Source organism: Cyprinus carpio, chromosome B1 (genome assembly GCF_018340385.1).
Source record: "Cyprinus carpio isolate SPL01 chromosome B1, ASM1834038v1, whole genome shotgun sequence".
NCBI classification, from domain to species: Eukaryota; Metazoa; Chordata; class Actinopteri; order Cypriniformes; family Cyprinidae; genus Cyprinus; species Cyprinus carpio.
In genome coordinates this window covers 14,916,454-14,941,062 of record NC_056597.1, presented here as the reverse complement: position 1 = coordinate 14,941,062, position 24,609 = coordinate 14,916,454, and the positions used below count along the sequence as shown (strand labels likewise).

General features: G+C 36.1%; 1 protein-coding gene across 8 annotated transcripts in view; it reads right to left on the bottom strand.

The window, feature by feature from the left end:
• LOC109096659 (sorbin and SH3 domain-containing protein 2-like) overlaps positions 1-20,888 on the bottom strand; it is a 71,684-nt gene extending 50,796 nt beyond the window's left edge. For 2 of the 8 annotated variants that reach the window (XM_042716687.1, XM_042716690.1), the window contains exon 1: positions 2,775-3,279. The gene's annotated coding sequence lies outside the window, so the exon portion shown is untranslated. Of the gene's footprint in view, positions 1-2,774; positions 3,284-19,046; positions 19,673-20,750 lie in introns of those variants that run through there. The other 6 variants (XM_042716688.1, XM_042716689.1, XM_042716685.1 and 3 more) reach the window with 5 other exon arrangements.
• Between the last annotated feature and the right edge of the window lie 3,721 nt (positions 20,889-24,609).

Below are 24,609 nucleotides of genomic sequence, written 5' to 3'. Positions count from 1 at the left end.
GATATTTAAATAAAATAACTATAATTTAAATAAAAATTAATAAACACTTAATACAATTACTAAAACCTTAACTAAAATGAAAAAGAAAAAAAGTTGAACTGTTTTATAATATTAAATAAAAACAGTTTTCCAATAATTATATTATTTCAATGATACTACTTAACCTCGCAGTTAGAGAAAGTTCTTAAGAGAACAAAATCCATTGGGACATAGGATCCAGGTTTCTCTTAACGTAGTGATCAAAGCATTTCCCATGTGTCCAATGAATATTCTTCTTACTCCTACAGACACCATGGCCCTATGTATGTAGAGAATAATCTGCACTTTATCCAGCACTATTCTAGGGATCTCTACCCAGTAACATTAGACAAATGTATACAGACACCTTGGCTTCAGGCAGGCACATCTCATCCCTCAAACACATGCTTTCTTTAGCACTTCACACCTTTTTGACACTGTTGCGCTACATGCATGTGTCTGTCTGCCTGTCAGATGTCCTTACCTTTTGTAAAGAATTCAGATTACTTTCTTACTGAACACACTGTTTCATAGCAGTTTTCTAGAGAGCACACACAGTGTTCATAAACTTTGAGAATGAGCCATATAGCTTGCATTAAATATGAATGATGAGGAATTAATGTTGAATAACTACAGAGAGAGCTTCATTTGCCTCTTGTTTTGCCCCAGAGCAGCATTTTTAATAGACTCCTTAATTATGTAGATGCTGTGACTGAAAGCTTTCAGTTTCATATCCGTATAGCCTTATGTGCTACTGTACATACTTTAGAATGATGGTGACTAGTAAACTGCATCACCTTCATATGCAAGTTAATCAAATTAATCTATTGAAAACCTTCAAATTATTAGATTTATGTCATAATTATGTTTTATTTCATAATTATGTAAGTATTAAATTTCAGTGTGAGGTCAATGGTGTGACTAAATTACCTGGCGTGCCCTTTCCCTGCTAGTTAATCTCCCACAAGAACAGTATCTAAATGAATGTGCAATACTGATATCCGGAGATAAAGTGAGATAGAGAGTTAGTTACATCCACCATTTGAAGAAACTACAAGTATAATAAAACATAAAAACACAAATAATTCGGAAACAAATATTTATATCTTAAAAAATAAACTAAAGCAAACATAATAATAGTAACAATAATAATAATCATTATTATTACTATTATTATTATTGCAAAATACAATTATAGTATTACAATTTTACTGAATACATGTAAAAATAAATGCTATATACTTACATAACACAAATGATTACCATTAATTATATTAAGTACTACAAATAAATAAATCTATTTATTTGTTAAAATATATATATAAATAAATGCTATTTTATATAAAGAAATATATACATAATATTAATTATTATTATTAATAACGATATTAAGTAGGCTATTCTTTTAAAGTTATTTTTAATGAATTATTAATAAGTTGTTATTCATTAAGATATCTTACACACACACACACACACACACACGTATATATATTACATTGTAATATATCATGTCATTATTATATACAATTATAGCCTATTGTAAATGTTGTATAATTACATAATGTTAAATATTATTATTACTATAACATTTAAATACAATTTTAAATAAATAAAATAGAGAAATATATAATTTATATAATAATTTATATATTACAGTGTATATTTATATTTCAGAGAATGTATTAAAATATATAATTTGTATATTATATAAATACATCTTTTTTCCAACTTACAAAAAGAGGCTTGACACTACGCAAAAAACAACAACAACAACGGTGTAACAGGCTCAAAATAGAGACTTGACACTGCGCAAGTGGAAACAGTGCCAACAACGGTGTAACAGGCTCAAAATGGAATTTTTAAGAAATAACATCCCATGCACACTTGACCATCATCCGTGATAAGAACACTGATCGTTCATTACTTCCACCGCCCACTGGACCTCGCTAATGAGCTGGTAATGACAAGCCTCTTAATTGTTATGTTAATCAATTAAGCCAAAAGATCTTGGCGCAAGATTGTGGGACACAAGCGCTCTTTGTTGTCGAGGAAGGTCACGCCAGATTGAGTTACGGGTAATCAGTTTCACTCTCTACACAAACTCAGTCCACACGCCAAACGCATCTGAATTCGGAATTAGGACAAAACTGACACAATTCTATCACTTCTGACTAAACTTGCTGGGTTAACTATTAGGCTACAACATATCAGAATCAGAGAGCAAAACATCTTAAAAGGAAGCTGGAATCCTAGAGTAATGCAGCACCATCCAAATGTGCAGCAGTGCTACTTTAACGATGTAACCAACGCCAGCTACTGCAAACTGAGAGCTGCAGAGAATAAAAAATAGGTGATGAGAAAGTGTTACAACATATGATAGCTGTACATTACGGTTTGAGGTCACCAACTTGGTCATAAATAGTGCATTTTTGCTTTACGCATTCCTGTTAAAGGATCAGTTATTTAAGTATCTATTTAATGTTCAACAATGTATTGAAATCTCCAGATGGAATGTTGTGCTTCTGCAATATGCTACTAACATTACTAATATCTTCCTTTGGAATCTAACTCTGAATCTGCCTCTGGAAATAAAATCTGCAGCTGAGTGTTGTATTCTCTGAAACTACATTTAAAATGCCTTCTCAAGTTGTTTCTGAAATTTGTCTTTGAAATCTGCCTTTGTAATCGCACTCTTCTCATTCTGTCTGCGCCGCTGTGCTTCTGTCAGCGTGTGACCGAGAAACAAGCGTTCTTACCCTGAGCAATAAGCACGCATATGGAGTCATCCACCGCAGTTAACGCGCTGCACGTAAGTCCATCAAAGTCAGAGACGAGAGAGAAGAGGTCTGAATCCAGACTGAAAGCGCACACCTGCTCCAATCGCTTCTTCTCTGCTGAGCCGACTCCAAATAAACGCGTAAACGCGCATGGACTGTGCCAGTGCGCGGCACCACCCTTTCCTCTTGGGTCAGTGGCTCTCGCACGGAGCTGGAGAGCTATTGAAATAGCATTGCGGTAAAACTGTCTCTTTACACATGATGAAACGCCTCTCCTTATCGGCTCCAGAAGGAGGAGGAGGATATGGAAAGGCAAGATCACATTCGTTTTGCATACTCAAAACGACGCGATGCTTGCACACGTCACGAGCGCGAGAGCTTAGTCCTTAATAGAGACTTTATCCAGACATCATCCAATCGTCGCTTGAGGAGTATTTTATATCACAGCCTATAGAGTGAGATGGAGAGGAGCGCCGCGCATTGGTCCCTCACATGTTCTCAGTAGTCATGGCAACCAGAACACTTCAATCTGGGAACGCGGACTGTGATATGAGATGATGATGCTGAGGTCACCTCTGCCACTCAAGGGCAAAAAGACCGCACTGAACTGCTGTACAAATCTCGAAGTTTGATGAAAAGTTAAATTGAAATGTATGACAGAATATTACTGCTACCCTTTGATTTGCCACCAATTTAGGACTACTAGTTGTCTGTAGGAATGTGGAGATAATAATTGCAAAAAAAATAAAAAATCCTGAAGAACCAGATTCTTGGTGGATATGCTTGATAACCTTTATTACTGCATATTCTTTCATTACTAAACATCCACATTTAATTCACTCTGAAATATATGACACAAGAGGACTTCTTTAGATCTGATATAATTTGGCAGCATGTCATACAACATTTTGACAGCAGTGCTGGGAAACACTGTAATATACAGTGACAAAGCCTTTTTTAATGGTAAATCTGATTTTTTTTTCCCTCCATTTTCAATTTTCAAATATTTTCTTCTTCTTTAGTGAAACCTTGAAACTGACAACAGTGATTTAGCGAACTGGGGTGTTTTGTGGACAGCGTTTATGTAATTTTGATGGAGAAGAAATAAATTCTAGTTATACTTGACCATCACAGAAATATTATTTCTTGCTCTATAGTTTAGAAGTCTAGAAGCTTAGGACATTTTGTAAAGGTATTCTTAAGGTATCTTGTTGGTAATAATAATAATAATAATAATAATAATAATAATGGATTGGTAGTTGTGCATTTGTGAGGGATGCTGTATGACTATGGGAAGAATAGGTCAGGACAGCAGCTAGTAAAAAAAAAAGATCAGAATCTGATTTTGTAAATCTAATAAAATTTTGATTATTATTTATTTATTTTATTGATTACATATAAAATCAAATATTGCCGTATTTGGAAGAACTAGTTGTCCTACTTTATAAATGTGTCCCAGTTTGCCTATGTGTAATGCCTGTGATTTGGGGCCTGTGTGTTTTGAAGACTTTCAGGTTTATGTATTTAATATTTCTTAATATTAGTTATTACTATTTTATTTCATTATTTCTTAATGTGCGAGGGACCAAGCCATTTGGACTATGTATTAAAATAATGCAAATGATAAAATAAAAGAGTGCCTCGCTTTACCTGTGCTTTTCTAATCAACTCATTTGCTTAAATAGAAAAAAAAAAACATCACAAATGTGATTTGGATGTGCACAGATTATGTCACCATATAAAAGGTAAGTGACACTGTGCCATTGTTACCATAGGCAAAACCAATTAATTTAGAGTTTATACTATGTCTAGTACATTTTAAAATATCTTTTACAGTGCAAGTAGTGCACATATTAAACAAGACTCTACCAAGGCTCATTCTGCCACACACACACACACTCACACACACACACACACACGCTAATATATTATTCAGTGGCAGCATGGTGGGTTTCCCTATAATTTGACCTACATATTAAAAGACCAAGTCATACAGCATCCCTCACAAATACACACCTGCTAATCCAAACAGACCTTAGAAATTCAAAACCAGGCAAACCAAACTTCACAAAGCATTTACTTACTGATTTATAACACTTGTAGTCTTTATATTCTCCCTCAGAACCCCTGTGCATTATGAGGATTGATAGCAATGGGAATACATCATTCAGAGCAGCTGTTAACTGGAATTCTGATAGCTTATCTTATCATGTATACAGGATTTAACTAACTGAATGGTTTCATCTTTGCCAGTGTATAATTATAATGTCACAGCCACAGAATGGAGTCTGAAAGCTAAAATTACAATGCACCTCATTGTCTTTTTTCCTCATTATCTGCTTAGATTTGCTCATTATCTATTTTTTTAAGCTAAACAATGAATTAAACGTGTTCTTACATGCACTAAAGCATATTAAATGACATTTTTTTGTTTCAGATTAAAATTGCAAAATTTATTACATAACACTAAACAATAAATCAAAAGAATTTAAAGGTACAGTAATGTTTCCTCTGATACAGTGGCTCTGATCCTCACTCTAATGTATAACAAGTTGCTGTTAATTTCCCTCTTAGCCAGGAATGACATATTGCACTCAACATATAATATAATATAATATAATATAATATAATATAATATAATATAATATAATATAATATAATATAATGTAAATTACAACTGCACTGTTTTAGAAGTCACTGGTACATGGCAAATCCAGGGGCTTTGTGGATGGATGCCACGTTCTCATGAAATTTTAAAATGTTTTTCCTCAGAAGACATTTAGCCATGGTCTGGTGGGATTCAGACAGACAGTAGATGCAGGACATGCATCATTAAAATATCTAAACCATGTATTTTTCTGTACTTGTCTATTTTTTACAATAACTGTTTCTAAAACATTGCTACCTCATAATAATAATCTCATAAGAGCAATAAGGAGAAATAACAAGAGCGGGCATTTACAGTGAGATTTCAGCTCTGTCACAAATTCCCCACTGCACTGTTATACTGGCGTGGAGACTGAGTCTCAAATACCCCACATCAGTAACACCTCAGACTACTGTAGATCAAAGATGTCCAAATATAATCGCTTCACTCATAGCTGACCTTTGCAATAGAATATGATTGAGTGTACATGTGTCTATGTGTTTGAGTATGTGTTTAGTCTTAGCAGCTAGCCAGGTCTCTTGGTTATCTGAGTTGGAAAATTCACCATGACATTGAGGGGATGTTTTCAAAGGGGCCCGTCATCAACACATGGGATCTCAGTGGGATAACGATAATGAATAAAAATACAAATGTTCATTGTTGGTTCATGTTAGCACAGCTACATAAAATAATATCAACAGTACAACTTTTGATTTTAATAATGTATTCAAAAATTTTGAAAACAACATAATCCACCCAAAAATTAAAATTTTATCATCATTTACTCACCCTCAAGTTGTTCCAAACCTGTATGGGGAAAAAAAAAAAGATATTTTGAAGAACGTCGGTAACCAAAAAGTTGCTGGTAGCCACTGACTTTCATAGTAGAGGAAAGTCAATGGCTACTAGCAACTGTTTGGTTATCCTGGTCATCCCTGGTCTTTCTTGTGAAGCTAATAAAGGTTTTTCTGTTTAAGCTAAATCAGAGGATCAGGGAAGGACACTAGCATACTAGCTTCTAAAACATACAAGTGAATTTTTCAGCTAGGAGTTGTTTTTGTGTTCAAATTACAAATTTAAATAAGCTAGACTGAATCTAAAGTAACATTTGTGCCTCTTTTTTGGTAGCTGGGTTAAAACCAAGCTAATTTACACTGTGGAACAGTATACACCCTGAAAACACACGGATGAGTACCCACATACACACACAGCACATCACATGTCACAGCCCTCCACTTACAGCATGACGTCATCCACTAGTCTCTAATTATCTCACATGTGAGCACCAAAAATACCATGGAATGTAGCTTGCATGCTCTCTGTTCACACATACACACAGGCACACTTTGTTGCGTCTGCAATATGTGATGAAATACACAGGAAAAAATAACACCCTTATCTCCTGCTACTGTTCACTTCACATTCCCTGGACTTGATAGCGTGGCTTTATCTCTGTCTGCTTAGCTTTAGCCACGTAGCATTCTAGACAAGAACATTCCAGCATGAGGTCATTTTTCTAAGAGTAATGAATGGATTCAAGAGCTCTTTAGCTCACCTTTGATCTTTAGATTGTGGAACCTTTACTGAATGTGCACTCGATTTTTTATGTTGTGCTGGCTAATACTGCAGCCATTTCGGACTTGCACTGACACCAAGTAATTTCACAAAGTCTTCATTACCTTATCTTCACACAGAAGTCATTACCGCAGCTCTGCTTTTTTTCATATTTTTATTTGCAAAAAATATATATGTTAACATTTAAGTTAATATGATTTACACATTGAAATTGCAACATCTGTCATAAAAAGCTAAATATGTTATCTTCAGAGTGTATGGAAACAACTGACATCTAAGGTTACTGTCTAAATTTTACATGGCATAGAGAAAACCATGAAATACCCTATTTTGTATGTTTTTTTTTTTATATCAGTATTTACCAAACTGCACAACATTTGAAAAAGCTATTGAAATATATCACATTTTTATAGAAATTAAAAAAGAAAAATGTATAAAATGAGCATTATTGTAACGTTGCGGTAAGGACATTTTATAAGAAAAAGAGTTGAAAAACATAAAAAATAAACATGTTCCAGATTAAAATCTTTATGACGTGCAATTTTGTTGACCTTTTTACATGCATTACAGATTCTGATGGTTAAATTTTTAATTCACAGGGGTTGATTTTTTTTATTTTTTTTTTACATTTTGGAAAGTCAAAAGTTCCCGTAGTTGCAGAAGCACCCACACATGTACAGTCGTGGCCAAAAGTTTTGAGAATTACATAAATATTAGTTTTCAAAAAGTTTGCTGCTAAACTGCTTTCAGATCTTTGTTTCAGTTGTTTCTGTGATGTACTGAAATATAATTACAAGCACTTCATACGTTTCAAAGGCTTTTAGCGACAATTACATGACATATATGCAAAGAGTCAGTATTAGCAGTGTTGGCACTTCTTTTTCAGGACCTCTGCAATTCGACTGGGCATGCTCTCAATCAACTTCTGGGCCAAATCCTGACTGATAGCCAACCCATTCTTTCATAATTACTTCTTGGAGTTTGTCAGAATTAGTGGGTTTTTGTTTGTCCACCCGCCTCTTGAGGATTGACCACAAGTTCTCAATGGGGATTAAGATCTGGGGGAGTTTCCAGGCCATGGACCCAAAATTTCAACATTCTGGTCCCCGAGCCACTTAGTTATCACTTTTGCCTTATGGCACGGTGCTCCATCGTGCTGGAAAATGCATTGTTCTTCACCAAACTGTTGTTGGGTTGTTGGAAGAAGTTGCTGTTGGAGGGTGTTTTGGTACAATTCTTTATTCATGGCTGTGTTTTTGGGCAGAATTGTGAGTGAGCCCACTCCCTTGGACGAGAAGCAACCCCACACATGAATGGTGTCAGGATGCTTTACTGTTGGCATGACACAGGACTGATGGTAGCGCTCGCCTTTTCTTCTCCGGACAAGCCTTTTTCCAGATGCCACAAACAATCGGAAAGGGGCTTCATCGGAGAATATGACTTTGCTCCAGTCCTCAGCAGTCCATTCACTATACTTTCTGCAGAAGATCAATCTGTCACTGATGTTTTTTTTGGAGAGAAGTGGCTTCTTTGCTGCCCTTCTTGACACCAGGCCATTTTCCAAAAGTCTTCGCCTCACTGTGCGTGCAGATGGGCTCACACCTGCCTGCTGCCATTCCTGAGCAAGCTCTGCACTGGTGGCACTCCGATCCCGCAGCTGAATCCTCTTTAGGAGACGATCCTGGCGCTTGCTGGACTTTCTTGGATGCCCTGAACCCTTCTTTACAAGAATTGAACCTCTTTCCTTGAAGTTCTTGATGAACCTATAAATTGTTGATTTAGGTGCAATCTTAGTAGCCACAATATCCTTGCCTGTGAAGCCATTTTTATGCAACGCAATGATGGCTGCACGCGTTTCTTTGCAGGTCACCATGGTTAACAATGGAAGAACAATGATTTCAAGCATCACCCTCCTTTTAACATGTCAAGTCTGCCATTCTAACCCAGTCAGCCTGACATAATGATCTCCAGCCTTGTGCTCGTCAACATTCTTACCTGAGTTAACAAGATGATTACTGAAATGATCTCAGCAGGTCCTTTAATGACAGCAATGAAATGCAGTGGAAAGGTTTTTTTGGGATTAAGTAAATTTTCATGGCAAAGAAGGACTATGCAATTCATCTGATCACTCTTCGTAACATTCTTGAGTATATGCAAATTGCTATTATAAAAACTTAAGCAGCAACTTTTCCAATTTCCAATATTTATGTAATTCTCAAAACTTTTGGCCACGACTGTATATATATTTATTTGTTGTTTGTTATTATAATAAATTTTGAAGGAAATTTTCATTTTAAATATATCAGTCTGTGTGTAATGAATGAATATATTATACAAGTTTCACTTTTTGAATGGAATTAATAAAATAAATCAACTTTTTGATGATATTCTAATTATATGACTAGCACCTGTATATATATATATATATATATATATATATATATATATATATATATATATATATATATATATATATATATATAGCAACTTTTGTACTTTGACACACAAAAAAAAAACATCCAGCCTTTTCACTAAATTATCATGAAATTCAGTTTATTTGACATATTTTAAAGAGTATAAAGAAAGAAATGTTGATTTGTTCATTAAAATAATGTTATAGCGTTAAATCTTTCCTCTGTTGTTGGTTGATTAGTCTTTTGTCTCATTCTCTGCATTTGTTTCTTTCCTCCCCTTTGTCTATCATGTTAAACTTTATTGGCTTTGCATTCAAGCAGAATGAAACTGTGCAGTATTGATCTTCCACTAGCTGTGGTGAAGTGGATTATCACTCTTTCTCTCTCTCCCCTCATCAGAATAAAAATGGAGGTTAAACACAAAACATGCACCATGCAATATCTTAGCAGATTTTGCACTGTTATTTAATAATGTATTCTGCCTCAGAGTTAAACATTTTAAAAAGTAATTGTAAGATGAATTTTAAAATAAGGTGTGATTTTAAATAACATTATGAGGTATCAGTGAAAAAAAAGGCACAATTGGGAGAAATAAAGTTGCAATTGCGAATATAAAGGTCATAATTACCTTTTCTTTTTTTACTCTGAGGTGGAAACAGCTTCCATAGTTGCCTGTTTTCACCGTTACCTGATTTGCATGATTTCTTTAGTGAGCCGGGTGCTAAAACAAACACAGAGTGTGTTTAAGTAAACAGTGTTATAAGTCTGTCTTGGTGTTCTGACATTGTTAATTTTACTACAGTGGCCATCTGAATCATGACACAAACGTCTTAGGGCCCTTTAGTCCTACATCACTAGTGTTACATAACTACCCTCTTAAACACACTCTTGCCACTGTACAGACCTCAAGGTCTCTGACCACACATACACACTGGCTATTTATACCCATCTACTTCAACCCTTCTAGACACTCTGGTTTTGAAAGCATCCAGTCTGAATATGAATTAACAATAAATTCAGTGCCTGATACTGAGACAGTGAGAAAAAGAGAGACATTATGACGGGATGCAATGGGAGAGAGAACACCAAAAGAAACAGACTGAGAGGGAAAAGAAGAGAGCAGAAGTGAGAAGACTGCAACAGAGGGTGAGACTCTGTCATGTTTAACATCTCCATCACTTTCACAGCTGAGAGATGAGAGTGTTTGGGGGAAGGGGAATGATTTCCACTTTCACACATGAATGCACACATGCACAAACACATTTACCTTGCTGTCTAAATGAGAGCACACTATAGACTTCTATGTTTTTATATAAAGTCATTTTTAATAAATATAGGCTAATCTTGTAGGTAGTAGAAATAAAATGAAATTCATAGATGTTTATAACTAATTTTTACTTAGAAAAACAAAGTTTGTCAAGCAAATGTTGGTTTGACAACACATTGTTTGGAAATTTCGAAAAGTATTTAGATAAAAGATAGATAAATAGACATATGTTTGGAAGTTTCGAAAAGTTTTTGATGTTGAGAGTTATGGCTCTTTTTGCAGCCGCTGCTCTGAGGAACTTTGAACGATATTAACGTTCTAACTTTTAGACTACGTTTTATTTCACTGTGTTTTTTATTCACCTGCCTGAAATACATACATTTTTTGGATGTTTGTGCACGATTTTGGATTCACCAAGATTCACTGAGATTTTGCTGTTACCTGACCTGAGACTGTTGCCGGCATTGCTGGATTCCTGCTCACCTGTCGATTTGGTTCGAGGCTGCCGGACTTTTCTTCTATCTTCCTTCAGCTGCGGCAATGATGATCGTTAAACTGACTATCTGGATTTCAATTGTGTGGATTGTCCTTTGCTCAATCTTTCATCCTGTGTATCCGCTCTATCAATACTCGGTAGCGGAATTGTTGCAGCTACGCGTGCACTACGGCGAGCATCCGTCTGCTTTAAACCTACATCAGGATATTGCTTTTACACCACGCCGTAAATATGTTCATCGTGGATCTCGCCTGAGTTTTAAGGTTGTCTCTCCAAGTGGAATTCCTTCCATTTGGTCCACGAGCCCTCGTCCTCCAAGGAAACATGTTCGGACTATTGATCACAGTGTCTTAGTCAAGCCAACTAAGACGATCACTTTTATCGATGGTAAGAACGATCTTTCATTTGGATTATGGAATATTCAATCAATCTCTGATAAAGGTCCTTTCGTGAATGATCTGCTTTTTGATCGTAAGTTTGACTTTCTATGTCTGACTGAGACTTGGCAAAAAAGTAATGACTTTTATCATTTGAACTATTCTGTTCCTCCTGGATATGCTTTTATCTGTAAACCACGCACTGTTGTCTGGGGGCGGGGGGCTTGCAGTACTATATAAGGAAAAATGGAAAGTTACAACTCTTCCTGAAACTGACTATACTTCCTTTGAATCTGTTGTTTTGCAAATCAATGGATTTGTACCAACTATCATAGCTATTGTTTACAGGCCTCCGAAGGCCAATTCTGTATTCCAACAGGAATTTTCAACATTTTTAACTTCTCTTTGTTCATTGTCTCCAAACGTGGTTTTGGTTGGTGATTTTAATATCCATGTGGATAATACAGAAAATTCAATTTCTAGAGAGTTTTTATCATGCCTAGATAGTTTTGGACTACAGCAATTTATCAATGTCCCAACTCATTCAAAAGGTCATACTCTAGATTTAGTCTGCTGTTCAGGTGTGATTCCTGGAAATTGCACTACTTCTGACTTATCACTGTCAGACCACTTGCTGGTGTCTTTTAATGTTTCTTTATCTGTGTTCAAGCCTAATTTGAGGTGTACAATCACATTTCGTAATATTAAGAACATTGATCCCTCAATCCTTGGGGAATGTTTGTCCACACTTTCCCACAAAGACCTTTCAGGGAATCTTGAAGATTTAATCCAGCATTATAATGACAATCTTCAAATGATCCTCGACACTTGTGCTCCACTGAAAACCAGGAATGTTTCGTTTGTCAACTCTGCACCCTGGTTTACATCGGATCTTCGTCTGCTAAAAGTCAAAGGGCGTCGATTAGAACGCTTGTACTCCAAGACTGGACTTGTAGTTCATAAAGATTTGTATGCTGATCACATGCAAGTTTATAAGACTGCTCTTTCCACAGCGAAATCAGATTATTATGCAGGTTTAATTGGATCTGGTGTAGGAAACCAAAAATCTTTATTCTCTGTGATTAACACTATTTTAAAGCCACCTGAGTGTTCTAACGGGGATATAAACTCTACAGAATTGTGTGAAGCATTTATGCTATTTTTTAATAAGAAAATTGAACACATCCATCAGCAATTGGTTTCACCAAACCCTGATCGGAACAAAACTCATTCTAGCTTTGCGCCATCTCCCTTATTTTCATTTTCTGTTTTTAAAATTCCAACAGTTGAGGACATTTGTTCCATTGTACAAAAATCTAAATCTGTCACCTGTCAATTGGATCCATTACCGACTCACTTGGTTAAAGCTGGTTTATCATTTCTTTCCTCTTTAATCACTGATATTATGCATGCATCACTTCTTACTGGCACTGTCCCTACTGCACTTAAAACTGCTGTTATAACGCCTATTCTTAAGAAACCTGGGACAGAGACACAAAGAATTTTGCTAATTTTCAACCTATTTCAAATCTACCGTTTCTGTCAAAAATCCTGGAAAAAATTGTTGCTCATCAGCTCCGCGAACATCTCTCTTGCAATAGTTTATATGAGCAGTTACAATCAGGGTTTCGTGCTTTTTCACAGTGTTGAAACTGCACTTGTAAAGATTTCTAATGATCTATTACTAGCGGCTGGTGCTGGTCTTCTATCAATACTTATACTTCTTGACCTTTGTGCAGCATTTGACACCATTTCACATCCCATACTTTTGAGCAGGCTGGAATCTATTGGAATTACTGGTATGGCTTTAAGCTGGTTTGGTTCTTATCTTACAGATCGCATTCAATTTGTACAACTTAAACAGTTTAAATCAAAACCCACTTATGTTGTCACTGGTGTATCCCCAGGGCTCTGTTTTAGGACCTCTTCTGTTTATTATTTATCTTTTACCTATTGGCAGCATTTTTAGGAAATATGATATCCACTTTCATTGTTATGCTGACGACACCCAACTTTACCTGTCTTCTAAACCTTCTTCTAAGTTTCCCTCTTCTGCTCTTGGTGAGCGCCTAAGTGAATTAAAAGATTGGTTTTCAAGTAATTTTCTACAATTGAACAGCAGTAAAACAGAAATTCTTCTTGTTGGTTCAAAAAAATACAATAAGTAAGTCGAATATTTCTTCTCTGGAAGTAAATAATTGTTCTGTTCCTCTATCGAATCAGGTCAAAAGTTTAGGTGTCATTTTTGACACAACTTTGTCTTTTTGAATCTCACATAAATAGTGTTACCCGTTCTGCATTTTTCCATATTCGCAGTATAAGTCGTCTGCGCCCTGTCCTTTCACTCAGGAGTACTGCTACGCTTGTGCATGCTCTTGTAACATCAAGAATCGACTATTGTAATGCTTTGTTTTATGGGCTTCCTTCCAAATCTCTTCATAAATTACAGTTAGTACAGAATGCTGCAGCTCGAGTCATTACCAAAACTTCCACTTTTGAACACATTTCTCCTGTTTTACAGAAGCTGCATTGGCTCCCGGTTAAATTCCGTGTGAATTTTAAAATTTTACTTTTAACTTACAAAGCACTTAACAATTTGGCTCCTTCATATCTCCATGATCTTCTTCATATACACACTCCTTCCCGCACTCTAAGATCTGCTTCTGCACTTACACTTGTTCAGCCACGCACTCGGACAACTTCTCTGGGGTCACGTGCTTTTGGCTTTGCTGCTCCCCATTTATGGAACTCTCTTCCTGTAGAAGTTCGCAGCAGTTCTAGTCTCTCAGTTTTTTTAAATCTCGTCTTAAAACATATCTGTTTAGGCAGGCTTTTATGTGATTCAATGTTTGTTGTTGTACTGGTTTGATTGAGTAATGTCTTTTTTTAATGAATTGTGTAAGGTGTCCTTGAGTGCCATGAAAGGCGCCTTTAAATAAAATGTATTATTATTTATTATTATAAAATGATAGACAGGTATGATAAAATGATATATAGATAGACAACAAATATACAATGATAGATAGATAGATAGATAGATAGATAGATAGATAGATAGATAGATAGAATAATTGATTGACTTATTGACTGACTGACTGACTGACTGACTGACTGATTGAAAGATGGATAGAAGGACAGCATTTTTAAATTATAGCATTTTTTATCTAAATGAGTCACTAATTGTTTTCCAATTAATTTTCCAGTAATTTTAAGTATGTACTAGGCATTCAAACTTTTGATGCAAGCATTTTTGCCCTCACAGACACACACACACACACACACACACACACACACACACACACACACACACACACACACAAACACACACACACACAAACAGACACACACATTTTGGTTGACCATTTTTTGTACACACACATCCTTTGTCTGTGATGAATGTAAAAATAAACGGCTGGAATAATGACATGGAATGGTCTGCCATGCCAGGGTGTGGTTCACACACTCACACTTAGCATGCTTCACTCACAAGGCATCAAAGCCACATCTGCAGAATAATAGAGCATAATAATAGAGCCAGCTCACAGCGGCACTTAGCAATCAGCATCTCTCCCACACTTATGCCGGCTAGCACCTACACACTCAGACAGCAAGAGACACGCACACACTCACTATGCAAATGCACACTATTTAGAGCTGCAGGTCATTTACAGTGAACTGTACTTAGATTCATTTACTCAAGAAAAAATAAGCTTTTTCCCTGCTCTCTACCGCTCTCTCATTAGCAGTACAGATGCTGAGGATCGGCGCTGTGGCACACTGGCATAAGGAGATGGAGCTGACAATTGGATTGCTCTGCCACAATATGGATGTAAATACACCCACGCATTTGTACAAGCACATTAAACAGAAAACACAACATTATGTCTGTTTTAGTAAAGCATTGTGTGAGTGTCTGCCTGATCTGTAAGACTGTTAGAACATCTCATCTCTCTTAAATCACAGATGGAGACGAAAGGCTCACTGTGATTTTGCCAAATAGGATGTGTTCCAACATCAACATCCTTCTTGATCCTGGAATAATATTCCAGTCAGACAGATTTTATATTTAGGTTAGGACAAGGTTTTTTTTTATTAGTCTGCCTGGAAACAATTGTCTTTAAAAGGTATTACAAGAAGTAATATATATATAGATTCTAGACTTTACTGGGTTTAGTCAAAGGTATGGCTTTGTAAGATCACAATTACTAACTATGGTGTCCTACATGACAAATTCATGGTCACCAAGAGGGAGATACAGTAGAAGGTCAAGTGGGCTGACTTTTCCACTGGTTAGTAATTAGTTAATGGCTCAATCAATTCTAGCAGCCCATAAAAGAGACATCACAATAGGGGATTTATTATCTATTGAAAAAAAATCTAAATATACAGTTTCTCATTCTCCATCTAAATCTTTGTTTGGCATAATAAATGACTTTTTTTCAGTCTGATGAACAGGATTAGGGGGTTCTGAGCAGCTGTATTGAATGGAATCTGGTTTCTTTTCTTTCCCTTGTTTGGTAGCAGCTCTATATCTTCTGTCACATGAATAAAAGCATTATCCTATCAGACTCACATTATCGCCATCGTAGCCAAAAAAGGATTGAGGACGGATATGTTTTTCACCGATGTAGAAGTCTGGCAGGACAAGAATGCAATGAATGGATCAAAGAATGCATTCCCACACATTCCACAGCAAACAAAGTGGAATTTCCTGGGAGGGTCAACTACTGTTCAACTTCCTTTAACTAATCAGAGTAAAAGAGCATGTTTGTTGAGCATTTGTTATGTCTGACCTTCCCAGAATGAGAAATCAAGAAATAAAACTTAACTGAAAGAGTTAAATACAATACAATACAACAGCCTTATGAAGTGCTTATTCTCTGTGCTTGTAAATCAGACTAACTGTATGATGTTAACCCTCATATTTTATTTCTATGATACTTGATATCTCAAAAAAAAAAAAAAAAAAAAAAAAAATTGACACATTGGCTCAAAAGATAAAGATTTTCCATAATTCTTTATATATATATATATATATATATATATATATATATATATATATATATATATATATATATATATATATATAAAGCACACATAAAGCACAGAGGATGCAGTATGCATCAGTGCTGCACTCTGTACAATAACAACACATATGTACGGATGTTGTTTGTCGACTTCAGCTCAGCATTTAACACTGTCATTCCCTCCAAGCTGACCATCAGCATGTTAGGTCAGGCCACACCTGGTCCACCACAATCACACTCAACACCGGCGTACCACAGGGCTGTGTGCTGAGCCCTTTCCTCTACTCCCTCTACACCCACGAGTGCAAGCCTGTGCATGGATCCAACTCCATCAAGTTTGCAGATGACACCACGGTGATTCCCTCATCAGAGATAACGATAAGACTGCCTACAGGGAGGAGGTACAGCACCTGGCCGCATGGTGCCTTAACACCAGCAAGACAAAGGAGCTCATTGTGGACTTCAGGAAGAAGAAAGGAAGCACGCATGACCCCATCCACATTAACAGGATGGTTGTTGAACATGTCTCCAGCTTAAAGTTCCTGGGAACCACCATCTTGGAGGACCTGTCCTGGACCACAAACACCTCCAGCCTGGTCAAGAAGGCTCACCAGCACCTCTTATTCCTTAGGACACTGAAGAAGAACCAGCTGTCTTCAGCCATCCTGGTGAACTTTTACCGGTGTGCGATCGAGAGCATCCTGACCAGTTGTATCACAGTCTGGTATGGGAACTGCTCAACTGCTGACCGCAAGGCACTGCAGAGGGTGGTGAAAACCGCCCAACGCATCACGGGGAAAACACTTCCTGCTATTGAGGACATCCAGAGAAAACGCTGTCTACGTTGAGCTCGCAGCATTCTTAAGGACTCCTCTCACCTTGACCATAGACTGTCTAACGTCCTGCCCTCCGGGAGGCGCTTCAGGAGCCTCCGGACAAGGACCAGCAGACTCAGGAACAGCTTTTTCCCTACAGCTGTCTCCTTACTGAATTCTGCCCACTGAACCCCCCCTTCAATATAATATATTGAAGAATAAAATATCACTAATTTAGAATTATTAAATTCAACAATAATAAAAATGATTTCCATTTTTATTAATTTTATGATAACTAAACATATGAACTTGTTATGATCTATTATAATTAGTATATTAATAATTGATAATGATTAAATTCAACAGCAATAATCATGCCCTTTATTATTTAATTTAATTTAATTTTATATTTTATTTTATTTTATTTGACTTCAATTTTTTATGAGAACTGATTTAACAAAATGCACACATTTTAATTTTAACATTAAAATATTAATTATACTTATATAGTTATTAAATACAGCAGCAGCAACAACACTAATAAAAATAGTATTATATGAAAACTGATGATAATAATGATGATGATGATGATGATGTTCTTTATTAGCAGTAGTAGTAGTAGTAGTATTGGTTAATTATAATTTATATAATAAAATTATTATTATTATTATTTTACCCACACATTATTGGGGGCTCTGGGACCCCAAACACAAAGTAAAGTCAGTCTCAACAGAAAAATTAGATGTGAGGATACTCAAGGGTCTTTCTGTAAGTCAGACCATTTCATGCAAAGCCTTCAATGAAATCTGACTGGTGTCTCCTATACAGTTTAATGTTACTCTTGCTGTTTTGTGTTGTATTAGAGGCTGTGTTTCTGCTCTGCTCTGTTCTGTGCTGAGCTATGCTGCTGATCCGGGTGTAGTATTGATGCCCTGCTGCCCCAGGGGGCACATTATGTGCGTGTGAGTGAGTGAGTGAGTGAGTGAGTGAGTGAGTGAGTGTGTGTGTGTGTGTGTTTGTGTGGCTGAGTCAGCGATTGGCTTACACTGCAGCTCCTGATGTGAAAAAAGCACCATGAGCTATTGTTTTTTTTTAAAAAAAAAAAAAAAAAAAAAAAAAGCACAATGAGCTCAAAGCACCGACTCTACCAATTATCCACATATAAAGCTATGGGGGTTTATGGCCCATATACTGCAACGTCTTCCTGACCTTCCCATGAAAAGACATTTTATCAGGTGATTGATGCTCTGCTGAGGCATGTTCAGTTATTAGATATCCACAGTAGATCTGCCTTTACATGTCCTGTCTCTATTTCATTACCATTTCTTAACCAGTACGAATGAAACTGGCCACCGCTATTAACCCACAGCAATTCCATTTTTTCAGCACAACATCAACACTCTGCACACTCACAAACACATACAATAGAGTAAGATGACCTCTAAACACCAATTGTCAGCAAAATAGAATGCAGGCTTTCTACCACAATGTAATACTCTAGGAAAAGTGTAAACACACACATTTAGATAGATAGATAGATAGATAGATAGATAGATAGATAGATAGATAGATAGATAGATAGATAGATAGATAGATAGATAGATAGATAGATAGATAGATAGAGATCTCTTACCTTGTCTAAAGTTGCAGTACAATCCAAATCCGGAGAGCTTGTATATTGTCTGTGTGTATACTGTATGTGATGCTCAGATTGAGGGATTACTTCAAAACCACTGTTAGGCATTCATTCATTAGCTCTCTTTGTTTGTCTTTCTGAAACATACTGTGATTTCTTTGTAGCCGTTGTGGTTATTCCATCTACATGAGTGGACTTTGACACGTGGACGTAAAGAAATGTCCTACTGTATCCAAGTATGTGTTTCTTCATAAGTAGATTCCGGCTTGTGAATGTAACAGTAATGTTCTCCCACAACAGCTCTCTCCGTCTTTCTCTCCATTGCTGACTCCAGTGCACAGCTGATTTCTGCAAGGTTTGCTCTTGCTCTGTCTCAGTTTCTTTTCTCTCTTACTTAATTGTCCGTCAATTTTCTCGAAACCTCTCTTTTCTTCCTATCTCCCTGTAGGAATATTTTTCATCTGCATCCCTCAATCTGTAAAGGCCACAGTGCAGATCTTTGTACCGATAAATGGCAACAGATCAAATCTGGGAGACATACGACTGCTGACAGCAGGAAGACCACCTTTCGGCTCGACTCAGTCGTCTTCTCTTGTGATTTTCTACTTGCTTTCCTTTTTCCCCTAGGGAGAGAGAAGCAACATAAACTGAGGGATGCTATCAGAGGAGTATACACCTCTCTGATTGGTAATTTAAACAATGCCATGAAATTATATATACAGTAATTATATATACACTACCAGTTAAAATACCGGTCAAAATACAGTAAAAACTTTAATTTTGTGAAATATTTTTACCAATATTTTAATGTATAGATAGATGTTAATAGATATTATATCAATATATTAAATATATTAAAATATATGTAGAAAACATATATCTATTTTACTGTAATACTATTTCACAATATTTGCAGCCTTGGTTAGCATAAAATACTTAACATTACAAATCTTAATTATTACATCTCTATCATTGGTAATTTATACAATGATATGAAATTATATATACAGGTGCTGGTCATATAATTAGAATATCATCAAAAAGTTGATTTCACTAATTCCATTCAAAAAGTGAAACTTGTATATTATATTCATTCATTACACACTGGCTGATATATTTCAAATGTTTATTTCTTTTAATTTTGATGATTATAACTGACAACTAGGGAAAATCCCAAATTCAGTATCTCAGAGAATTAGAATATTGTGAAAAGGTTCAATATTGAAGACACCTGGTGCCACACTCTAATCAGCTAATTAACTCAAAACACCTGCAAAGGCCTTTAAATGGTCTCTCAGTCTAGTTCTGTAGGTTACACAATGATGGGGAAGACTGCTGACTTGACAGTTGTCCAAAATACGACCATTGACACCTTGCACAAGGAGGTCAAGACACAAAAGGTCATTGCAAAAGAGGCTGGCTGTTCACAGAGCTCTGTGTCCAAGCACATTAAGAGAGAGGCGAAGGAAAGGAAAAGATGTGGTAGAAAAAAGTGTACAAGCAATAGGGATAACCGCACCCTGGAGAGGATTGTGAAACAAAACCCATTCAAAAATGTGGGGGAGATTCACAAAGAGTGGACTGCAGCTGGAGTCAGTGCTTCAAGAACCACTACGCACAGACATATGCAAGACATGGGTTTCAGCTGTCGGATTCCTTGTGTCAAGCCACTCTTGAACAACAGTGTCAGAAGCATCTCACCTGGGCTAAAGACAAAAAGGACTGGACTGCTGCTGAGTCGTCCAAATTTATGTTCTCTGATGTAAGTAAATTTTCCATTTCCTTTGGAAATCAGGGTCCCAGGGTCTGGAGGAAGAGAGGAGAGGCACACACAATCCACGCTGCTTGAGGTCCAGTGTAAAGTTTCCACAGTCAGTGATGGTTTGAGGTGCCATGTCATCTGCTGGTGTTGTTCCACTGTGTTTTCTGAGGTCCAAGGTCAACGCAGCAGTATACCAGGAAGGTTTAGAGCACTTCATGCTTCCTGCTGCTGACCAACTTTATGGAGATGCAGATTTCATTTTCCAACAGGACTTGGCACCAGCACACAGTGTATTGTCTGTGTGTATACTGTATGTGATACTCAGATTGAGGGATTACTTCAAAACCACTGTAAGGCATTCATTAGCTCTCTTTGTTTGTCTTTCTGAACCATACTGTGATTTCTTTGTAGCCGTTGTGGTTATTCCATCTACATGAGTGGACTTTGACACGTGGACGTAAAGAAATGTCCTACTGTATCCAAGTATGTGTTTCTTCATAAGTAGATTCCGGCTTGTGAATGTAACAGTAATGTTCTCCCACAACAGCTCTCTCCGTCTTCCTCTCCATTGCTGACTCCAGTGCACAGCTGATTTCTGCAAGGTTTGCTCTTGCTCTCTCTCAGTTTCTTTTCTCTCTTACTTAATTGTCCGTCAATTTTCTCGAAACCTCTCTTTTCTTCCTATCTCCCTGTAGGAATATTTTTCATCTGCATCCCTCAATCTGTAAAGGCCACAGTGCAGATCTTTGTACCGATAAATGGCAACAGATCAAATCTGGGAGACATACGACTGCTGATAACAGGAAGACCACCTTTCGGCTCGACTCAGTCGTCTTCTCTTGTGATTTTCTACTTGCTTTCCTTTTTCCCCTAGGGAGAGAGAAGCAACATAAACTGAGGGATGCTATCAGAGGAGTATACACCACTCTCATTGGTAATCTATACAATGCCATGAAATTATATATACAGTAATTATATATACACTACCAGTTAAAATACCGGTCAAAATACAGTAAAAACTTTAATTTTGTGAAATATTTTTTACCAATATTTTAATGTATAGATAGATGTTAATAGATATTATATCAATATATTAAATATATTAAAATAGATATAGAAAACATATATCTATTTTATTGTAATACTATTTCACAATATTTGCAGCCTTGGTTAGCAAAATATACTTTAAAATCTTAATCTTAATTATTCTCCTTAATTATTCGTATTCTTCTTAATTATTCTTCTTATAAATTACCTTACAATTGTCATATATATCTTATTGGCTAATTGGCTGTATATATATATATATATATATATATTTTGTAAAAACTACAGACTTTTTTTTACAGTGTATAGATATATAAAAAAAAGCATTGCATATTGCATTTTGACTTTTTTACTTCAATGTCATCAAGGGTCAGATCTTTCTGTTCTGAACTTTGAAAGAGAATGCTTGGGAATAACACACTGAAAGAGATTGTTGAGAGAAGAGATAAAAGGAAGACACAAAAGAGGAGTTCTTTCTAGAGAGATGAAGAGAAAGAAAGCATATTATGTTATCACTTCAATTATGCATGAACTAAACAGGTACAGAGGCAGCTTCGGAGATTATTTAAGTCATACGGGGAAAAGACTGTTGTAAATCCAAAGTATTGTTTAAAATAAAATAATGACAAATGGATATAATGAACATTTGTACTGGCCATGTTATCTATTATTGACAGTTATTAATCTGTTATTGATCTAATACTGTTATTCACATTCACAAGCTGAGAATGCAGCCTCTACGTGTAACCTGTATCCTTTTATTAATAACATAATAATGCTAAATAAAGCAGGCCTATATGTCAAAAGAGTTTGCAAGTCTGAGACCATAAGTGATTTTTTTTATGTATATATAAAAATGACGTTATCAGCTGGATGCATCTGCTAACACAAACTCCACCGTTTCATTACTGCACCCGATGCTCTTATAACAAGAGAATATAAGCTCTGATCTGCACAGTCACTGGTAAATGAACTAGCTTCAACCTCATCCTTTTACATGCAAATTCATACACTCCATAAATTATGCAAAATTTCTAATGGTATAGGCATTATACCACTGATTCTATACACACAGAGCATACATTAAAGTCTGAATGGATGGATTGCCTGCAGTAACTATCTATGAGAATAGCTGCATGTTACTGTTAACCGCATCAGCGAAACAGGCACAGGTTGACCAGCATCACACACAGAATATTGATCACTTGTGTGGAGTGAATAATTGCTGACCATGAAAGGACACAAATGCACACACATAAATACCTTTCCAGCATTGTTCAGTCACTATAGTATGGAGAGTTATTTGGTGTAAAAGGAAAAGAAAAGACAGGTTATATTGATGCGGCTGAAAAAATAATTAAAAAAAAGGAGCATTAAACACACTGTCATGACCAGTACAAATCTGGTGTTATTCTTATTATTTTATCTGTATTTAACAAATGCTGATGGAATAAACATCCTGAAAGGTCTTCTGTCTCAATGCCATGAGTTATACTGATGCAGAGAGTGGTATCCTGCTGTTTGTCAATGAGTCATCAGATTCCAAGTGCCCTTCCACTTCCTGCTGCAGTTGCTAGGTAACAGCCCACATCAGAATACAAATTCTTAAGAACCACAGACCTTCCTCAAGACACTTTCTTTGCTGAACTCTTGACACCAAGGTGTTCATTGTCTTATGAAACCAAATGCTGAGTTCTAATGACATTTTCCGAATTTAAACATTTCATGTTTAACTATAGGCTATACTATCCAATATATTATACAAACTATTAATTCAAGTAGGCTAAATAGTAAGCAATGCTACGAGATTCATATTTTCATATTCGTATTCAAATACAGATTTATTTATTTTTTTAATTATAAAACATTACATTACGGAAGCCCTAAGTGTGTGTGTGTGTGTGTGTGTGCGCGCGCGCGTGTTTTTGTGACATATCAGGACACAAATTTGTATAATGACAAGGGTATAACATAGGTATTACAAGGAGAAGGTGTCTTTTCAGGACATTACTCCATGTCCCCACTTTTCAAAACGCATAGAAATCACACAGAATGGAGTGTATTGAAAATCTGAAATATGACACAAAGTTTCCTGTGAGGGCTAGGGTTAGGTGTAGTGTTGGTGTAGGGCGAAACAATTACGCCTATGGGATGTCCCCACTTTTCACAAAAACAAACGTGTGTGTGTGTGTGTGTGTGTGTGTGTGTGTGTTTATTTTTATTTATTCTCATTTTGAAATCTGTGGCGCCCCCAGCCGGACATTTTGCTGAATTACTGCTGAAGCGACGTTCCATTTGAATATTGATATAAGACAAGCTGATTTTTTTATTATGTATTTAATTTATTTTGTTGTTATATATTTTAATTAATAAATAATCGAAATGAACTAAAAATATATAGTGCAATTAATTATTTTTAACGTCTCGAGAGCTCGAGAGTCTGCAAAGTATAAGGTAAAAAGGGAAAATCCCTCTCGGTTTACTCAGTTCCTTTTTTTTTTTTTTGAGGCCAATAAAAATATTAAGATGCAAAACTATATTAGGAATAGCAGAAGTGATGTAAAATGTATCGCACGTTCATTTGACAATATAAGGTAGTTGGTTATTTTAGTCGCTGACACAAGAAACTGCAAGATGCGATTTCAGTTGTCTTGAAGAATTTTGAAATCCGATCGAATGTGCATTCAAATAATGAGAGGAACGTGTAATCAAATATAAGTTATCACTCGAGCTCTGTGTCGAATTTGAGTG